Below are 13,832 nucleotides of genomic sequence, written 5' to 3'. Positions count from 1 at the left end.
TGCATCGATCTGAACTTCGGAAGCTTCTTTGATTTGAACATCGGAAACTGGTCTGAATACCCACCTCGGCCTGAACACCGGAAACCTGGCCTGAATTCCGCAAGCTGCATCGATCTGAACTTCGGAAGCTTCTTCGATCTGAACATCGGAAACTGGTCTGAATACCCAACTCGGCCTGAACACCAGAAACCTGGCCTGAATGCCGCAAGCTGCATCGATCTGAACTTCGGAAGCTTCTTCGATCTGAACATCGGAAACTGGTCTGAATACCCACCTCGGCCTGAACACCGCATCGGTCTGAATACCCGAAAAACTCTTCATGCTTGTCAGCATCGGCAGCAATAAGGTAAAGTGACGAATGAGACGGCACGTGGGCCAACGACTTATGTTGGGAATAATAAGCCATGAGCATGCCACTCCTACTTAATCCACTGTGAACGAACAATCTGCGCTCAGCTGAGGATTATCTCTTTCTCCTTACTTTACTTTTTTTCTTTGAACCCCGAAACTTAATCCACTGTGAACGAACAATCTGCCCATTTTTTAGTGACTGCAATGACAAGAAGAGTTCGAGTAGAGGCAATGTGTGCAACATGAGAAAATGTTTCTTCACAATCAATACCATACTCTTGAGTGGACCCTTTTTGCCACTAGACGAGCTTAGTATCGCTTAATAGATCCATATTACAGAGTCTTTATGTTATATACCCATCTGCATCCTATAGAAGGCTTATAAGAAGGAGGTTCAATAAGGTCCCATGTGTGGCTTCTCTCCAATGCTTGTATTTCCTCTTGCATAACTTGCTACCAATAAGGATATGTGGATGCTTCCTTATAGGATCGTGGTTCATGAAGGTGAAGTGTAATAGAAAGTTAATCATAATAAAAAAGATAGGTAAGAGGATTCCTTACCCTCCGACGAAGCTCATTGGTGGGAGGTGAAGGAAAAACAGTCGAAACATCATCACCATAAGTGGATGGAACATCAAAAGGAGTTGAAAGCTCACAAGAAGAACTAGCGTATGTCTCATAACTTGTATATGTGTCAGTAGAAAAGTAATAGGCACCAGGGTTAGTTAAGAGATGAATGGAAGTGGACATGATTGAGGTAAATTTTGACAAGGAGGATAACATTATATGTTCCCAAAATATAAGATGGCGGGTGTTGTACCCCGAAATTTGCCCTCCATTTTTCCATCTTTCCATTCAACCACTTGATTTGAGGATCAGTTGCATACGTTAACAACTCATTCGTTAAGCATCATTCATCCATTAATGGACCATCATAGATTCAAAACTCTTGGCTTATGGAGCTAGGGTTTGCATATGGAACAACTTCAAAAGCATGGCTTGGTTATTCATCAAAGCATAGGGGATATGAAACCCTAATCATTTGATGGTGGAGGTATGGATCCAACGAGGTGCCATCTAGGCAATCCTCAGGGGTCTTCAACACCCTAATTCTTAATTGTATGATGGTGGGATCCTATAGAGCTTCTATGGGCCTTGTTTGGGCTATCAAAACCCCATTGAGGGCTCATACATTGGAAGAATTGTTGTTGAATCATCTAGTTTGATTCAAAGGACTTACTTGAGGGGTAGGCCACTTGGAAACCCTAACCAAGGAGGGTATGATCTTGATGGACTTTGTAACTTGACTTTTCATCTGGATAGTCCCAAACCCTAGTTTCATCCTTTATTTTATCCTTGACATGTTGGGTGCCTTTGCTTGATCCTTGTCCCCCATAACCTTTTGTCTTGGCTCAAACCTATAGTCCCATAACTTCCATTCATCTGATCATCTCAAGTACATGACCCACTCTTGGTTTGTTTTCATCTGGTCATTAGTCTTGAATCCAATTCATCTTAGTCTCAATGCCTTATTGTTTTGTCCATGAATTGTTGATGCATTCATGGCATTGTCTACCCAAACCACTAAAACCTATTGTATTGCAACCCGAGTGGTGATTATGTCCATTGATTCATGATTAGTGTTTCATTTAAGCCTTAGCCTTATTCATCAAGTCACAACCTTGTTCATACACCATGTCCATATGACCATTCCATTTTCCTAGTCATGTCCATGTTCATTTCAATACAAATTCAAGTCAAAACCAATCAATATCATTCAAATAATCATCTGTATTGCATAGGAATATTCATTACATCAAAAATTACAAAAATTGGACATATTGACCAGTTTTTAACTTTGGTCAATAGTTGACTTTTTGGTTAACTCTGACCAAAGTCAACTTAACTCTTTTCCATCCTAAAACCCTAAAATCCTAAAATCCTAATCCTATTTCTCAATCTTGATCCTTTAGTTTGCCATTTAGACATGTTGCTTCAAAACTTCAACTTGATGTCATGTTGTCTTGTTCAATCAACTTCCATGTGCATATGACCTACATAAGCATGAGCCAAATCAGAACCTGAACTCTATAAGATCATGGCATGTTAATTGAAGTTAGAGAAAATGAATTGAGCTAGGTCACAAAGCCATGACCGTGAACTGGAAATCATGAAGCAAGGCATAATATGAAGTAAAATTGCAAAGGCAAAAGACCAATTTCTACAACCCAAGTCTTCCAACTTGTAAATGATAACCATACCCGCAGAACCTGGTTATGACATTATGCAATATGCTGCAGTAGTCATCCTTAGCAAATTGTTCATCCTGCAACATTCATAATTCACCAGTTCAATTTCCATATTGCAGAATACATAGGCCTACAACAAGCCATTATAATCACAACATTCAGTCCAATCATGCTGTAAGCACAAATCTAAGGTCATCCTACAACATTGCAGCAGGTAAACCAAGCTTCCTGTAAAACCAATCCAGACCTGCTACAAAACATAGCAGCAATGGTTATCAAAAAATCTGCAAAACATCTACTGCAATGCAAGCTCGAACAAGTTCACAAAGTGCTTACTGCTACATCAAAGGCCATGGAAGAACACAAGAATACCACTGGAACATGAAGCCAGAACCCGCCTAGCAAAACCATCAATAATGCAACCTGACCATGATAAATGCAAGGCATACCAGCAAACCAAGCCTACAGCAGGACCATGAGCAGACCAATATAGCATAATAATTGACCAACAGAGATAAAACCTGCAATTCAAGCATCAAGCCCATAATGAAAACAGGTCCCAGCAGAACTAGTTGCAAAACCTTGCATCAAACCTTACCAAAGGCACAACCTTGCAATATAAAACCTACAGAAACAAGGCCATACATTCCAAGTTATCCAAAAGTTAGCAATGAAAACAATCCTGCCAACATAAGCCATGATTCATACCTGCATCAGTGCCAAACAAAGACCACTTGAATCCATGCCTACATGACCAATATGATGCATACCTGTAAATGAATCCTGGCAACATATGCCATAAAGCATATGTAGATAGATAGATAGATAGATAGATAGATAGATAGATAGATAGATAGATAACTATTTCAAGAGTAAGTTTTTTTTACTTACTCCAAATTATAATCTTTAAATTAGATTTAATCGAATGGTTAAATAAATAAAAATGTTAATTTTATCATTAGATTAAATTTAATTTAATGATTATGATGTGGAATAACTTAAAAAAACTTACTCTTAAGTAAGTTGAACCTCTCTCTCTTTCTCTCTCTATATATCTATCTATCTAAATACAAAAATGAATTAAAATAATAGAAATCACAAAAGATATCATAATGTCTACACCCATACATCTAATCAGGTGTATATTTCAATGATAGTAATCAAAAAATAAATGTTGAACTTTAGTTTGAATCCATGAGAAACTCTTTACCATGTCCAAAATTGGACTTTTGTTAAGACCATTTTAATTAAAAAACAAATTATTCCAATACTTCTAAATTAATCAAATTGAAGGCAACCAGATAGTGTAAAAGTTTGTAGTTAATCATTACACTACTAACACCAACCACCTCATCATTTCATCAACCTCACATCCACCCATACACAAATAAGAATCCAAATGATTCATTCCACAATGAATCAATTTATATTTTGTTTGCAGGATAATGCGAATGCTATTTGATATTTCAATACTATGCAAACTAATAATAATAATAATAATAATAATAATAATAATAATAATAATAATAATAATAATTATTATTATTATTATTATTATTATTATTATTATTATTATTATTATTACTATTATTATTATTATTATTATTATTATTATTATTATTATTATTATTATTATTATTATTATTATGTTAGATAATCTTAAAAAGTTGGGAGTAAAATAGAACCATTAAAGTTTTGAATTTACTCAGTGCTTGTTGAACAACTAGTTGTGTATAAATGATTATTTGATGAAAATAGGGTTTTTAGTAGTTGATCCTAACTTCTGTGTGAGAGGATGCGGTTTTATAAGAATTTTTTTAACATTTGTTTTTTAATGTCTATGGTTTAGAAGTGCGTGGGGAGTATTTATGAATTGGTCAATTATTCTGAATCTCTTTATTAATATTGTATTAAATCATGCTTTTCAATTTAATGGTTTAAACCTCAAAGGATATAAAAAATTATATTGAAGGTTTTGCAAGCTAAACTCACGTACAAGCCACCTCCCTCCATGCCAACCACCTTATTCTTTAAAGTCTCCCTTATGGATGAAGTTGATACTATTCTAAAGTGCATTAAATTATTTCTCAAAGGAACATCATGGGATAGAGATGGTTTATGAGCCCACATAGACGTGTTTTGTGGAGAATTTTTTGTTATAGCAAGAGGTCTTTTATGTACAATTATTCTAGTTATTAACTTATGACTACGAGGAATATGTCTGATGAGCTTGAGAGAGTTTATAGTTTCTGCACCTTGACGTTATTATTGAAGCCTTATGGTGGGATACGCCTTATTTCTCTAGGTTCCATTTGAATGCATTTGGTATACAAGGTTTTTATGAAAGAAGTCGGTAAAGATGTGGCACAATATCTCAATGACTTCCAATTTAAGGGAAGGGTATCGGGTGGTGCTGAGTTAATTTTGCACAATGTCAACAGGGTGTTAAGTAAGTTATATGGATATGGTTATTTGGATACGCTCATGGTATACTTCATAAATGCTTTCAACGTAGTGGACGGATCAACCATACTGCGCGAGGTGAGGATGAGATGCCCATCTATTTATTTTGGGGTTGAGTTTCTTTATGGCCGGGTAGTGAGGTTGTACCTTGGGAGTGAACATATTATGTCAGCAATTAGAGTGTAACAATATGACCCATTAGGGCCTATAATTTTTTCTCATGTGTTACACTCACTTATTCATAAAATCATAGATAATTACAAGCTTCTTCTTCATGCATAGTATCTTGATAATGAGACCATCATATGGGATTCAAAAGAGGTCACAAAAGTCATTTACATCATTCAAGAGATGAGTCCAGGATTAAGAATTGAATTGAATATTTGTAAGGCTAGGATATTTTGCTCTTTGTGTGATGGCAATAAACTTCATGCATAGTATCTTGATAATGAGACCATCATATGAAATGAAACTTCTTAGAGAGGTTGTTAGTAAGATAAAGGTTTTAGCGAGGGATTTTCCATGAAGAGATATGTCATGGTGATTGAGTTAATGCATCTTCTCACATAGTTAAGAGATCCACGTAGTGAATATTTTCTACTTTGATCCTACAAGGGCATCACCAAACTATTTATTAGCATAAGAATGTGTCAAAAGATTCACGTGGAGGAAAGAACTAGTTGGTTTAATACAAAATTATAGTGGGCGGATGAAGACATCTTGGTTGATGGAGGTTCTTTCTTCCGAAGGCTCCAACAGAGGATGGCTTTGTTGTTTATTAAAGTTTGTGGATTGAGTTTAGGATCGACAATAAACTGAACTAACTCGAATATGATTCGAAACATGATTCGACAATTAAATCGTTGAACTTGGTTCATCAATCAAATAAGCTAAATATGAGCAAAAAAACTAAATTCGTTAACTAAATGAATTGAACATGAATTATGTATAGTACGACTCGTTAGGATCAATATATATATATATATATATATATATATATATATATATATATATATATATATATATATATATATATATATATATATATATATATATATATATCAATGGAGATCAACTTACTTTAAGAATAATATTTTTTAACTTATTTCAAATCATAACTTTTGAATTGAATATAATCTAAAAATTAATTATGTAAAAAACTTAATTTAACCATTAGTTTAGATTAAATTCAAAGGTTGTGACTGAGAGTATGTTAAAAAAACTTACTTTTAAAATAAATTGATTATATATATATATATATATATATATATATATATATATATAATTATTCCAAATCTTAGCTCAACTCTCTATTTTCTTCGAATCATATCACTTTTATTTCATTTCAATATTATTTTAAAAAAATATATCAATTTAAAATATTAAATAAAAAAATTAAATTATAAAAAATTGATTTATAAGTTCGTGGAATAAATAAGTTGAACCTAACGAGATGAAGCTAATGAGTTGAATCGAGTTGTTCGTAAATTTAAAACGAGTTGAGTTTGAGTTTAAAATCAATTCATGTCAAACTCGGATCGAGTTTTGAGTTAAATAAATTCTTATCGAGTCGATTTAAGCTGACATGAATTTGATTCGACTCGACTCATTTCCAATCTTAATTAAATTCGTACTTGTTAATAGAAACTTTTTCAGTAGCTTTTGTACCAAAGACCCGATTTCAGATGTTACACAAGCTCATATATGTAGGGATAGGGGAATATATTATATGAATTCTAATTTTAACATAGCTTTGAATAGCTCATATATGTAGGGATAGGGGAATATATTATATGAATTCTAATTTTAACATAGCTTTGAATAGTTTTAGTTTATAAATCATGATTAACCATGAAATCATTATAGCTAGTTTGTATTCATATGTTTTTTAAATTAAAAATAATACAATTTTTTTGCAATAAAAGATACAATTATAATCAAGTAAAATAAAAGGTTTTGATTTAGATTTTATTGTAACTAGAATAAAATCCGCGCGATGCGCGGTTGTAAATTAGTTTATTCATTTTTATATTAAATTTTAAATATATTAATAAATTATTTTAAAAAAACATGATTATTATATTTATATTATAATAATTTATTGTGAATTATAATTGAGACAATGATATGAATTAATCACATATAAAATATATATTTTATTTGAATGCAAAATATATACTATTAAATTGACAATGACATTCGTAATTAGTTTTGCAAATTTAAAAAACTATAAAATTATTTTTGTTTGTTTTGATCCTCATGTATTTTTAGTAGTTATCTTTGATTTAGATATTTTATTTTAAGTTGTTAAAGGTGTGTATTTATTCCTAGTATTAAATAAAAATTTAAAGTTTATTTGTAATAATTATCAAATAAAATTTTATTAGCTTTATAAAATGTATATGTATTATTGTCAAAGTTTAGTTATCTAATGAGTAAATGGTTGAAAATGCTATTTCATATAATAGCCTAGCTTAATTTTTTTAAAATAATTATTTTAATTTTATTAATGGGATTATAAAAATTTATTTTATTTTATCGTTGATATCAATTTAAATAATTGAGTGTTTTTTTTTTACATTATTTTCAATAATTTTAGTTATGCTCTCTATGATCGCCATTATAAATGAAAAGAGTAAAATATAATTCACATAGATAATATATATTTATGAAAATAATATAGTTATTTAAGCTAGTAATTAGTTGATAGGCTAATATATTTTTTTCTATAACTACTTTGAGATTAAAAATATTTATTTTAAGTGTTAATTTTTTTTATTATTTCAAAAAAACATAGTTTTAATTGTAGTGTTTGGATTCACATGTCTATTTAAAATTTAAAATTTAGGGGAATATAGATAGTTGGACTAATGATTATCTTGTTAGATCATTTTTGTTAAAAAAATAAGATTTTTAAACATAATTTTAATTTTAGTGTTTAGATTCATGTATCTATTTAAATTTTGAAAATTTAGAGAATATAGATAGTTGGAATAGTAATTTTCTTATTAGATCATTTTTGTTAAAAAAATTTAAAAAATCGACTTTTTTGAGATCCGAACCCGTATACTCTAATAAAAAATAAATATTATATTTATCTATTTGAAAAGTGAAAAATAAAATTTTAAATGTATCACTAAAATTATGGGATGATATGATACAAAAATAATAAAAATGTTAACATGTCGCTGCTTCAAATTTAATATAAATTTAATATATATATATATATATATATATATATATATATATATATATATATATATATATATATATATATATATATATATATATATATATATATATATATATATATATATATATATATATATATATATATATATATATATATATATATATATATATATATATATATATATATATATATATATATATAGATTATTAGTAATAGTATTCATGTCCCTTTTGATTGTTTGAGTTTTAAGATTTATTAGTTGTTTTGTGGTTTTAGTAACACTTATATTTTTCGTTTTCTTTGCACTTCGGTTCCCTTTTGGTTGAGTGTCTTTTAAGGTCTACCATTATTTATTAATTTTTTTTATAATTTTAATGAATTGTTTTTTTGAGAATGAGTTATAAATATATTGTGTTTGGCATTTTTTTCAATATATTGTAACTGTGTGTTGTCATTCTATTTAATTTTAGACACAATGGTCATACTGAAAAAACCATGACACAAGAATAATGAGATGAAAATTTGATTAAACAGCTCACATATAATTGTGATAAGAAATTGACACTTCACTTGCATGAAAGCAATTTCTTTGAAAACTTCATAATTGGAAAAGTCTATATAGAATCATAGACAATCCATATGATCCATGTGAAGATACTTACTTCAATGGTCCTATAAGGCTTATTATTTATAAAATTTGGGAGCAGTTTTGTTATCATAATTTATTAAAAAGGGTTACAATTTGAGGTGGCAAAGGGACAATGTCCATTCTATTTAAATCCGTTTCACAAAAGTCATAAAAAAATAGGATATAGCATATCGAGCATTGTTGAGGACGTGAGCATAACATTTCGATCCATCCCATGAAAAAATGAAAGGGGATGGAATAGACTCGTGGACACTTGGACACCATTTTAGTATAAATGCATAAAATTTATGTTAATATTTGCACCCGCAAAAGTCAACAAAAAAGTCAGTGACCATATTAGAGAATGTAGGTTTAAAATGTTATTTTATTCCGCAAAAAAGTGTGGGCAAAACAGATATGTTTGGCGGATCGGACCCGTTTTACCACACATAGTTACAAAGTTGTTTCAATGGTTAAATAAAGGAATTAGAGAGTTGATTAATAAAGATGTCAAATTTTAAATCCGACTCTTAACATGATAATACTAATAATATTAAAGTGAGCATTATGATACCCAACTAAAATAAATAATTTTAAGATAATAAAGTTTATACATAAATAGAAGATAAACTGATAGCATGCAGCGGAAAATAAAAGCAGTAATGTAAATAATATAAATTAAAAGTTAAGGGTTAGAGATGGCACCAATGAATTATCAAGGTTCAGTCGAATGTTGGTCTACTCCTGTCCCCAAGAGATCTTCTTGAGATTTGACTATAATACTGAGTTTTTACGAGTTATACCGACAAACCTTTGATACAAGTGAATCAAGAGATTTCCCCTGGCTTATCCCTAACCAAAAGTGAGTTTTTCAACGAACTGAGTAGAGATTTTACAAGTTGATCTCAATAAGCAAGCATAACTCTTTCAAGTTGATTTCTATAATCATACAAAGATTTTCAAGTGGTTTTCCTCAAGAATCAAACTCAATTCTTCAAGAGTGCCGCACTCTTGAAAATAAAAATAATGACACAACACTGGTACAACTCTTATCTCACAAGTCACTCTCACTCACAAGGCACTAAGGTAACTTTGATGAAAAGAAAATATTTAGAGAGAGAGAGTGTGTGTGATAAATTGAGAATAATTAGAGAAATTCTGAATTCTAGTGTGAAATGAAGTGGGGAGGCGCTTCCTTTATATCGAAGAAAATTTTGCTCAAAAAGGAAACAATCCATGGACCAATTAACTTGCCTAATTGATTAAGTCTCAAGTCTAATAGATTATGTACTTCAAATATGTGAAGGCATGCTTCTCAAGTGTTTTGATGACGACAAGATTCTACAAAGCAAGAATGAATTGACAAAAAAGAAATGGCTCAAAGACTTCTAAAGCAAAGATAAGTTTCATATTATGTCAAGTCTTGAAGAAATACTTATTGATTGATCATGAATGATAAGGTATATAGCATTCAACATTTCTAATGAGTATACAAGTGTTCAAGTCCTAATACATTCATATCATGTTTGTTTAAAATGTTTGGATGCATCTTGCTAAAGTTTTTCCCTTTGAAAAAAACCTATTTTTGCACGTTACAGGGGTGTAATCAATTAACCACTTTTGGTTAACTGATTACCACTGTACCAGTGCCTGAAAAAATTGCATTTTTTCATTCCTTTGGTTTTCAAAACTAGTTCTTGAAGCATGACATCCTTTCATGGTTTGTACTCATTTGTAGAGGTGCATTAGGGCTATATAAACACCATTTCTTCAGATTTTAATCTCACCTCCTTTTGAAAATTTTCAAACATTCAAATATTCTCTTCATCTTTCAAAAATTCTCTAAGTGTTCAAAACCAAAATTTTAAGAGTGAAACTTTTTGCACTTAACCTTCATAGAAAAGCATTCTAATTTTCATTTCATTCATAGTGAACACTTGAATATCATTAAGAGATTTGTTTGTTATAAGGAGAAGATCAATCCATAGATTGATACTTATACAATTCCATTTCACATTCTTATAAAAAATTCAGATTACTTTGTGTATCATTGTTATCCAGGATTGTTGGAAACAAGAGGTTCATTAAATGGATGATTGTTCTCTTTTTGACCTTAGTGAAAAATCTAAGAGGATTGTTCTTGGTGTGATTGTTAGTGTATGTATAGGAAGACTAGGAAAAGTCTTGTATAAGTCCTAATAGTAAAATATCTTTCATGTTGAAAAGAAACTGGAGTACTCTCGAACTGTGAGGGGAACTAGGATATCTCTCGGTGTTCTTTATCTTTCTGCATTTACCGCTTTCATCACATAGTAATCACTTAGGAAAGATTCTTAAAACAAGTAAAAAAAAACCTAGAAAATTTTCATAGTATCTAATTCACCCCCTCTTAGGTGCAACTCAACTTACAAAATAATCGATTATTTGTGTCCAATATGAAAGGTTTGGATAAATAGTCGTTGCCAATCATTGAGAGACTATCATAATCAATTATACTTCATCTAATTGATTAACCTTAGGATCTAATTGATTATGTAGTTAAAAAAAGTTTCCCTAATTAAGCTAATAGTCCCCTAATTAACACTAAATATTCCATGCTCATCTTTTACCAGATTTTCCAATATGAGAAGCACTCTACTAGAGCCTTGAATATTTTGTTTGATGAGACTTCAGATGTTTTCAAGTTAATAACCATTCTCAAGGAGTTGAAAAGATATATCACCAGGATTATAGTGCATCATTGTCGTCATCAAAACATCAGAATGTTTTGTCAGCATCAGGATCATTAACTTCATACTTGCAAGCACATAGATCCGTATTCTCCCAATTTTTGATGATGACAATGCATCTCTCAAGGAGGTGTTAAAAGAAAAACCAGGTAGATAAAATTTAGATTGGTTAAACTCTCTCTCACATGAGTAGAGAATATAATATATTCCCTAAGAGTATACTTCTCCCCCTTTGACATAATCAAAAGGCATGAAAACAAGCAAAACACATATATCACATATTGTCATTTAGAGATGCATAGGAATGCTAGTCAATGCATGATTGGTTTAAAATTCCTACTTTAGTTCTTATGAAAAAGAAACTTTCTTTATGAAGTGGTTTTGTAAAAATGTTAGTGAGTTGATTAGATTAGGCCATAAACTCAAGTATGCATTCCCCTTCTTCTACATGATCCATGATAAAGTGGTTCCAAACTTCAATATGTTTAGCTCGAGAGTGAAGTATTATGTTTTAGTGAAGTTTATGGTGTTAGTGTTGTCGCATCTTATCAGGACAACTCTGAGATTAACATTGTAATCATCAAGTTTCTATTTCATCTAGGTAATTTGACAGCAACAGCTACCTGCAGTAACATATTATGCCTCATTTGTGGATAGTGTGTCACTTGCTTGTTTCTTGCTATGCTTGGAGACAAACGAGTTCCTAAGTAGGTGACACATATCATTGGTACTTTTCCCATCCAATCTAAACCTAACATAATCTAAATCGGTGTACCCAAATAAGTCACAATCAACTCCCTTGGGGTATCATAAACTCATTTTTTATGTGTCAGTGAGATATCTTATGATGCGTTTGACTGCATTGAGATGTGATTCTTTTGGGGATGCTTAAAAGTGAGCACATAGATAAAATTAACATATTGGTTTATCTTATTTTATAAGAAATAAACATGAATATAACATGAAAAATAAGCATTCTTCATCTTATCTCTATAAGATAAATTATGATCATGGCTCATTTGAACTCATAAAGATTCTCTGCATTTTAGTAACGTTAGAGGAACCAAAACGATTTAGGTACCTAAAGTAAAAATATAAGTTTATGTTACAGGTATGCTTTACACTCTCAAGTGCTAAATGGTATATTGATTGTGGTTTTTCAAAGCATATGAATAAAGATATAGCTCTCTTTTCTTCCTTTACTCTAAAAAAGGGAGACTTTATTTTGTATAGTGATGATAATAAAGGAAGGAACATAGGTTTTGTCACGGCTGGTAATTATATTAACCCAATGATTGAGGATGCTTTATTATTTTAAGGTTTAAAATATAACTTGATTAGTATTAGTCAATTATAAGACAAAGATAACAAAATAACATTTGATTCGTCTGTATGCAGGGTCGTAAAAAACTGAAAAACAATCAAAATATTTAAACTATTTCAAGAAATGAAAATAACTATATTATGACTTTCAGTAAATTACCTTTAAATTATGTTTGTTTTTTTAAGTAAAGAGGATGAATAGTGGCTATGACATAGGAGAATCACCCATATCTATATGAACCATTTGAAAAAGTTGGTCCGCAAGGAATTAGTAATTGGTCTATCAAACTTGTATTTTGAAAAGAATTAGTTATATTATTTGTGCCAAAAGTGTAAGCAAGTAAAGGTGTCCTTTAAATTTAAAAATGTTATTTCTATAAATAGGCTTTTACAAATGATGAACAAGGATATTTTTGGCCTATCCAACACTACGAGTTTTGGTGGTAATTATTATACCCTTGTTATAATGGATGATTATTCTCCCTATAATAGGACACTTTTCTTATGTCATAAAAAAGACATGTTTGTTTTCTTTCAAAAATTATCCAAAGTTGTCCAAAAGGAAAAAACGCTTAGGCATTACATCTATCCGGAGTGATCATGGGGTGAATTTTTTATAATGTAGAATTTAAGAAATTTTATTTTGAGAATGACATAGATCATACTTTTTGTACTACACAAACTCCCTAGCAAAATAGGATAGTGGAACAAAAAAATAGATCACTTGAAGAGATAGCAAGGATGATTCTCAATGAACACAACCTTCCTAAATAATTTTGGACTTATACGGTAAACATTGTTTGCTATGCAATGAATCGTGACTTGATAAGACCAATTCTAAAGTTAACTCTTTATGAAACATAAAAAAGAAGGAAGTCTAATATTTATCACATCCA

The 13,832-nt window shown here is 30.6% G+C and overlaps 1 long non-coding RNA gene across 1 annotated transcript; it reads right to left on the bottom strand.

Moving 5' to 3' along the window:
- Positions 1-2,124: 2,124 nt before the first annotated feature.
- LOC127127367 (uncharacterized) lies at positions 2,125-3,680 on the bottom strand. The gene is made up of 5 exons (XR_007805330.1): positions 3,309-3,680; positions 3,199-3,225; positions 2,937-3,121; positions 2,613-2,847; positions 2,125-2,405 (listed from the first exon to the last, which is right to left on the bottom strand). It is a non-coding gene; the product is annotated as an uncharacterized LOC127127367 (long non-coding RNA).
- Between the last annotated feature and the right edge of the window lie 10,152 nt (positions 3,681-13,832).

Source organism: Lathyrus oleraceus, chromosome 3 (assembly GCF_024323335.1).
Source record: "Lathyrus oleraceus cultivar Zhongwan6 chromosome 3, CAAS_Psat_ZW6_1.0, whole genome shotgun sequence".
NCBI lineage: Eukaryota > Viridiplantae > Streptophyta > Magnoliopsida > Fabales > Fabaceae > Lathyrus > Lathyrus oleraceus.
Note: the sequence above shows the minus strand (reverse complement) of the source record. Positions and strands in the feature narration are given on the sequence as shown.